We start from the raw sequence: 8,830 nt of genomic DNA on the forward strand, positions 1-8,830 counted from the left end.
TTCCAAGGACCTCCAATTTAAGAATGATGGCAAACGGTAAACAGCCTTTGGAATGACTGAAATCTAGCTTTGAAACAGCTCCGTACCTGATTGATAAAGGTGATATGCCCCTACCATAATGGCCTTACACAAACAGAGTCAAATCCTCACAGGAAGAAGAAGCATCCAGAGCTTCAAACTGCCTCTACAGATTTTCATACATGGTGAACAATATGCAATACAAGTGGGCAGTCAAATAGACAAGGAGAAAAATGAAACAATAGAAACAGGTCTTGAGTTGGTCAAGCGCATCTTTAAGATCAATGTTGTTAATATATTCCAGTAGAGAAGTAGAAACTATAAATAAAAAGAGAATCCAGTGGAAATTTTATAACCGAGAATCTACAATAACTAAAATTAAGAACACAACAGATACATTTGAGAGATTAGATGTACCTAATGCAAAAAATCAGACAATTGGAATATTGTTCAGAATAAAATGCTCAGAAGTGAAGCATGAAGAGAGAAAAAGAAAATACAAAAAATAAAGGAGTATAAGAAGATATCTAGCATATATGAAATTTGAATTCCAGAAAAGAGGAGATAGAAGCAAATTTAAAGAGATAATGGCTAAGCATTTTCCAAAACTGATAAAACCTATCAACCCAGAAACTTGNCCTCTCCTGCTAACACTCTGTCTCTCTCTCTCCCAAAAATAAAGATTAAAAAAAATTTTTAAAAACCTAGAAACTTGAGAAGTAGTAGAAACCACAAACAAGAGACATATAAAGAAAACCACATCTAAACACATCAGAGCGACACTACCGAAAACCAAAGACAAAGAAAAAAAATTGTGACACCAACCAGAGGGAAAGTCTATTTACCTTCAAAGGAGAAAGACTCTAAATTCTAAATGATGTCTCAACTAAAATGACAGAAGCCAGAAAGCAATGGAATCTTCAAAATGATGAGTGAAAATAACTCCCGGCCTCTAATTCGATACCCATCAAAATATTCTTCAAAAGGAAAGCACACAGAAAAAAAGACGTTTCAGGAAAACAAAAACTAAAAAATGTTGATCGCCAACACATCTACCTAAAGGGAATTGTTACCAGGAGTTCTTTGTGCAGAAGGAAAAGGAACCCAGATAAAAACAGAGAGATAAGAAGGATTGAAGAGGTTTAAAAAAAATGAGGGACGCCTGGGTGGCTCAGTCGGTTAAGGGGCTGACTTCAGCTCAGGTCACGATCTCAGGTCATGATCTCATGGTTTGTGGTTTCGAGCTTGGCATTAGACTCTGCTGACAGTGTAGAGCCTATTTGGGATTCTCTCTCTCTCTTTCTGTGTCTCTGCCACTCCCACTTTATCTCTCTCTCTTTCTCTCTCTCTCTCTCAAAATAAATTAATGGTAAACAAATAAAGTGAACATGTAGATAATTCTAAATGAATACAGACTGCATAAAATTGTAATGATAATGTCCAAGATGGTTTATATACATTTCAAATTAAAATATATTTCAACAATACCACAAAAGAAACTAAAGGATAATTTGGTCAGCATTCATAGGTTAGGTGGCAGTAACAAACAATCCTCCTCAGTGTCTCAGTGAATAACACCACAATTTTTGTCTCACATCATATGTTGGCTGTAGTAACTCAGGGTTGACTTTGGTTTCTCTCCATAAATTCCTTAATTTCAATATCCAGCCAAGAAAAGTAACCACTGTTTGTGACATACTATTCTCATGGCAGAAAAAAAGAAAAATGGTGGAATTATCCAGTGGCTTTAAAGTTTCTGCTTGAAAATCACAGTCACTTCTCCTTATACTCCTTTGGCCAATGTAAAATCATATAGCCAAGTCTTGTGTCAAGGATCAAGAAAATTTATAGAGGTACTTCAAATCATGTGACAATTGGGCAATCTTTTACAAAGAATATAGAAATCAACACATATTTCTGGCTCTGAAAAAAAAATACCATCTACCACAGAGCATAAACAAAATTAATGTGTTCTCAGGTTCTTATATTTCCTGGGATATGGGAAAATATCTAATTTATATTATAACCTAACAAATAAAGGACTTATGCCTAATTTCTAGTGTAATCTTGAAGAGTAAAAGAATGTATAAGTAATAAGCTAACAGAGGAGAACTTTATTTTATTTTTTTAAATCTTTATTTATTTATTTTGAGAGAAAGAGAGAGAGAAAGAGAATCCCAAGCAGGCTCTGCTCTGTCAGCCCGATGCAGGACTTGAACTCACAAACTGCTAGATCACAACCTGAGCTGAAATCAAGGGTTGAACGCTTAACTGACTGAGTCACCCAGGTGTCCCAGAGGAGAACTTTAATAAAAAAGAATATTTTATCAGTACAAAGAAAGCAAGAAAGGAGAGAAAAAAAGAACATAAAATATATATGTAGAAAAACAAATGGAATGGAAGATTTAAATATAATGTATCAGTAATTACATTGAAAGTAAATGATGTAAATATTTCAGAGGTTATCAGACTGGATAAAAATAAAGCCAATTGTATTCTACTTACAAGATACATACCTTAAATATAAGAATACAGGAATTTTGAAAGTAAAGATTAGAAAAATATAACCACAACAACTTAACACAAGAAACGTGATGTAGCTGGACTGATATCAGACAAAGTAAACTTTTAGGCAAAAAGCATTCCTAATAAAAGAGACATTTTGTTATGATATAAAGATTAATCCAACAGAGAGATATGATAATTCTAGATTTGTATGTATGTGTCTAATAACATACTCCCCAACCATATAAAGCAAAATGTGGCAAGAAAAAGAAGCCATAGCCAAATTCAAAAGAATTATAGTAAATTTTAATTCGCCTTCCTCAGTTACTGAAAAGCCAGGTTTATTCAAGTCTTCTATAAACTTGCCAGCATTTTTTCTCATTCTTCTATCATTTAATCTGTGTTCAACATATTGAAGTACGGCACTTTTTTCTTTCATGTATTTTATAATTTTGTGTAGTTGATCTAATATAAACTACTATTGATTCCTAATAAGAAATCAAAGCCTTATGATACTAATGTAACTTTCTCTATTTTTTCCTTACATTTATTTTGTAGTTTCTGTCTCAGGAATGACAACAAAATGATATCTGGTATATAAATGCTCATACATGTTACACCTCCACTGTAAATTGAACATTTTATTAATTAGAAATTATATTTGATTATGAGTAACAGAGACATCCTTCTACTGGTCTTCTAATAGTAGATACACTGATGGAAGTTTTATTCTTTCCCACAAAAACATCTGGAGGTAGGAAGCTCAGGACTAGTAAGAGGTCTCTTTAAATTCATTGATAGCTGGTCCAATTAAACAAACAAACCCTACTTGACCCAGGAGTAGAAATCACAAAACAAAAAAAAAGGAAAAGCATAACCAAAAATCAAATGAATCATATGTATTATGATAAGCATAATTTAAAGGCTAAAAGCACAATTTTGTTAAAAAATAAAAGACTTAAGCAGGAACTGGCAAATAAGCTTCCAATGAAAAGAACTATGAGAAATAAAGATAAATGTTAGAAGTAAATGAACATGTTTAAAGAGATAAATGTCACACTGGATGCCACTAAAAACTAGAATAAACAAGCCACAATCAGGGACGTGGAAGTTAAGCTTCAAAAATATCACATGAATTGAAATTATAAAGAAATAAGATACAAAATTATTTAAAAAGATGATAGATATGGAATAAAGATAAAAGCAAAGGGAACAGATAAGATGAAGAAAAGGGTATTCAAAGATTTAATGGAAGTGTTTTTGATGATCAAATTAGGTTGACTGTTTCATAGGAAAAGTTACTGGCAAAGTTATTGATATTCAAAGATTAAGAAAAAAAGCCTCCTTAGGGAATCTTGGGGAAAATAACAATTACCATACAAAAGGGACAGTAATTGTGCTACTCTGAGATTTCTCTACAGAATACTACTTACCAAGATAATTGGAGGAATTCAATGCCATAATGTAATTATACTAGTCCTTGGATTGGCATCAGGGCATTCATAAAGTTACCCTGAAACTGTATTCAATGTATTGTTTGTATATACATGGATAAATTTTTCTAGAATTATGTCTGACATTAGTAGGAATAACATCTCTGTATAATGCGTTTGATTACCTTATAATCGAACACTATTTCAGTGCACATGTTTGCACTAGTGGTGAGGTGAGCACTTTGCACAAAAGAATCATGAAGCGACAGCTGATGGAATTTTGAGTGGTGAGGGTCCAGAGGTGATTGTCAAGAAAGAATTTTTGAGATGTCTTTGGTGCAAAAAGTTGATTTTATTAAAGCACGGAGACAGGACCCATGGGCATAAAGAGCTGCGTTACTAGTATGAGGGATGACCGATTATATTTTATAGAGTTGGGGGAGGTAAGGAAAAAAGGAAATTCCAAAAGGACTTTCATATGCTTAAGAGTACTCCTCAGTTACTGGAGGGCTTGCTGTTGTCAAGCTAAAGTTGATTTCCCTCTAGTAAAGCATTCACATTAAGACAATAGGGGGTTCCTGGAGGAAGGTTCTACTCTTTATTTGCCTCAAGTATTTGTCAATGGGCTGCAGGTTATAAAGAAATTTAATGTGATTTACATTTCCTTCTTGATTTTGTTCCCCAGGTCGCGATGGAGGGGAGGGTGATGTTGGGGCTCCAGGAAACAGAGTCTATAGGTTTTTGGAGGCTAAGCTTTTGATAAGATTGCCTTTTTCTTATAATTTACTAAGACATGTGCAAACTGAAATTGACTCAGGTCCTGCAGGAATGTGGTCTCTATCAGTTAACCATTGCTTTTCCCCTTTCCTTTGTTCTTGGGCAACCAGGGGTGCCTGAAGCACCCGGTGGTGGTGGGGTGTTGTTAGCTTGTACTTTGCCCTCAGTTTGCCTTACGCTCCCTCTTCAAGAGCATTTACGTTCTCATATGCTAGTAAGCACATTCTTCCCTCTTGTTCACCTTCCATAATGCTACAGATGAAAATCTTCTGACATCTACCATTGTGCAAATATTGATGTCCTTAAACAATTATGAGGAGATAAAAAAATAACTAGACTCTTGCTTTAAAGCAATATTGGCCTATGAAAGTATTCAGTCTTGACTTAAGCTATTTATTAACAAAAATGCCTCCTGTGACACCCTGAAAACCATGGTGTGCTTTGGAACAATGTTCTACTTTTAATTGTTTTGGGCTCAAGGAAAGAGACAGAGGCATAATTAACATGTGAATGGGTCATTCACATGATCAAAGGACCAAACAATATTCTAGAAAGTAAAATAAAAGGCCTCAAAACTGTTTAAACAAAGAAAACCAGAGATGTGACACACTATATTTGTATAAGTCATATCAATGGCGAGCAATCGTTTGGCTTCCACAGAGCATCTTCTGCTACATAAAATCAATGTTGTTTATTTAAACACTCATTGTGTCCCTATTAGTACGGTTTTACCGCAAGCCGGCTGCCTTCATCCTCTAGCGGGGATGGCTCCACTCATTCGTCTCAAAGCATGGAACACTGAGAGTCACGCCTCAGCAAAACAAGGTACAACATCCCCCAGCCAATCAAGGTCATTCCCAGATAGGACCATGATTGATTTGCTGTTCAAATGTTCAAATTTGTTGTTCAGGTGTTCAAATGTTGTTCTCCTATGGAGTTACATAGGAGAAATTAACACATGCAAGAAAACTTAGTCTTTCCCGGCTTGTTTTATCCTGAGTTTTCTAAACACAAACAAACAAACAAAAAACAATAAGAAAAAGCCAGAGCATGGGCACGATACACAATTTACATGCTTGCTTTTGAGATAGGGTGCAATTTTAGCAAACCAAGAATGCGGGAAAAGGAAATTTCAGTAAAGGAAGGAGCAAAAGCTAACACGAGGTGAAGCGTTACCAAGACGTTCACAGATGTACGGGGAAACTGGCTGATCCATGAGTCATGCAGGTTATCTTCAGAAAGGATGTGTGGGACCATGGCTTTCTTGAGACATCCAGTTGTGTTCGAAAAGAGGAAGGGCAAGCAATTTATTTGCTAGTTCCTTTCTATCTACTGTCTGATTGGTCAGAGTTCATCTAGGGGGCATTAACAAGACACCTGATCCCACTAGACAGTCATCTAAGAAGGCAGAGCCAGTGTCGGTCCAGGTGATCAGACCTGGGCCTTGGAGCCATTGTGACTCCTTCTGGGATAAACATGATGGTCGCCATGCTGAAGCCAAGTTCTTGCCTCCGAGAGGAAGGGGAGATGATCCACGGGGGTCAAGGGACACCTGTGTCAAGGAGCCTGTGCTGAAACAGAATCAATACCTCCAATATCTGGCTACCATACAGTGTAGGGTTTAGATAGAGAAAGAAGCTACTTTTGTAACTGGAGGCAAAGAAGGAAAAAAGATGCGGAAGGAAGAGCTAAGTAGAGCTGAGTGCCGATTACCCATTTGTGGTAAGAAATATAAATGACCTTTGATTACGTTGATCAAGAAAGTCTCAGCATACCACATGAAAACCAAATTAAATCAGACGGCTGCATTTTGAACGTGAGACCACAGCATGAAGATTCATTTGTACTTGTTTAAATCTGAAAAACATCAGGCTCTGACTTCCATAATTAAACTTATTCTTGGGCCAGCACATCTCTATCCATGGAAATCACACTCCACTTTAGCATCTCTGACTCTTCTTTCTCTGAATTACTGGTCCCCACCCCTTGGTCTTGGGATGATCTTTGGCCAGTAGAATGTGGGTAAGATGATATGCCAGTTGTGAGGTTAGATCTCAGGAGGACTTGCATGCCTGGGCTTGACCTCTTAGAAATTGCCCAGAAGCCTGCTGCAACATGAGAGATCACATGGAAGAGAGGTGCTTGTCTAACTGCTTGTCCAACATGAGGTCATCCAAGAAAAGTCAGCCCACAGCAGCTGACCACAAATGCATAAATGACCCCAAGAGAACCAGAAGAACTTCTCAGATGAGCATAACCTATACTGCCAGACCCCAGAATCACTCACTCAGTAAATGGTTGCTGTTTTAAACCTTTTTAAAGTTTTTTTTAAAAAGTTTATTTATTTTTTAAAGAAAGAGAGAGAAACAGAGTGCGAGGGAGTGACAATGAGAGACAGAGACACAGAATCCAAAGCAGGCTCCAGGCTCTGAGCCGTCAGCTCAGAACTCATGGGGCTCGAACTCATGGACCTCGAGATCATGACCTGAGCCAAAGTCGGATGCTCAACCGGCTGACCCACCCAGGCACCCCCATGTTTGCTGTTTTACACTACCAAGCTTTTGGGCAGTTTGTTATAGCAACAATTAACTGGTATGTTTGGTATCTGAAATATAGACTATTTTCCCTTTTTCAGTTGTAATCACCTTTCAGATTTAGAATGTTAATTAATATGTTGATTTCCCCTCAAGATTAATACAAATTAAGTTGAAGTAGCTTTGAAGGGAAGATCAGGTACCAGGAGTTTCAACTGGCATTTTAATATATGTTCTGTGACTACAGATAAAAATTTCTTCACAAATTATCCTTTGTAGCAGAAAAGAGTTGCTTAATACACAAAAAATATTCTGAGAATACCAAGGGATTACACTTTCTACAAAACATATGATTCCTTTCTCCTCCTTCACCACCAATGCCAGTGTTCTGTAATGACAGAGAAAAGAATGCTAGCAGAGGAAATATTATTGAATGATTGAAATGCCAACCATTAATCCTAATCTTCTGACCACCCTCAGAGGCAGGAGACTTGGAAGTTCTACAGTCTTCAAGTAGTACCTGATCTGCGAAGTCCAGTTGAACGGAGAGCCCCAGAAATGAAATTGCTAACTCAAACCCGCTTTCCTTATAATTATAACTAACCCATTACCCTGTTGGCAATGGGATCTTTGTAAGTTCAGAACTGCCGATAGGGTTGAACTACCTCAGAAATAAATAAGAAGTTCTCTGCACAAACTCCGTTTAGGGGACATGTAATAGGAAGGGACGGTTCTTTCAAACTCCACCTCTGGAAATTCTGCATGGTGTCCCATGCAGGGGAAAGAATATCTGATTTGTAGGATTAGCCTATCTTGCTTCATAGTGGAGCCCTCAAAATTAATGTTTAAAGAGATTCATAGATTCAGAGCTGAAAAGTACATGCCAGGTATGATGATTATGATTAGCTTGAAAGAAAAATATTATCTATGCTCCTTAGAAATAGGATCAAAAAGAAATTATATTTCCAATCTCACGAAGAGCTAAGAATCTACATAGAATGAAAGGAGGCCTGGTGGTACTCGCTATAAATACACTTATTTATTGTCTTTTTGTTATTTGTCTTCTGGGTCAGCTTTAAGCCATGAGAAGGATGATAACATACACCAGGAGAGAAATGGGAAGAGTTAATGTCAGCACATATTTTCCTTTATTCAATTGGTACCTAGCTTTCCATTTAAAAGCACATGTTCTCACAACTGGAAAGAGTTCAATTGTGCACCTTGAGATCAGTCTATTATATGCCAACTACAGTGAAAATAAAGGAATGGCTATCCTCTAGACAGAAAAAAATCAATTAACTGAACAGCTTGCAATTCTTAGCCATTACTAATCTTTCCACATAGTCTCAGCAGGATTCTTTAAGAAATGCGAACTTTTGCAAACCATTATCTCAACCTCTCTGGCAAATGACATCCAGTAGTGCAGTGAAAAAAAATCAAGAAAGTAAAGATTTCTCTATACTCCAGTGGTTATTGATATTTTTTTCTGGAAGACAAAAGGGTAATCCTTTAGAAACAAACATCTTTTTCTAATAAGTGGCTATTTTTATGAGACAAATGATT

The 8,830-nt window shown here is 36.7% G+C and overlaps 1 long non-coding RNA gene across 2 annotated transcripts in view; it reads left to right on the plus strand.

Moving 5' to 3' along the window:
* The window catches only part of LOC144235125 (uncharacterized), a 146,360-nt gene that overhangs the window by 125,592 nt on the left and 11,938 nt on the right, over nucleotides 1–8,830 (plus strand). The window lies entirely within an intron of this gene.

Source organism: Crocuta crocuta, unplaced genomic scaffold (assembly GCF_008692635.1).
Source record: "Crocuta crocuta isolate KB4526 unplaced genomic scaffold, BGI_CrCroc_1.0 scaffold467, whole genome shotgun sequence".
Lineage (NCBI taxonomy): Eukaryota > Metazoa > Chordata > Mammalia > Carnivora > Hyaenidae > Crocuta > Crocuta crocuta.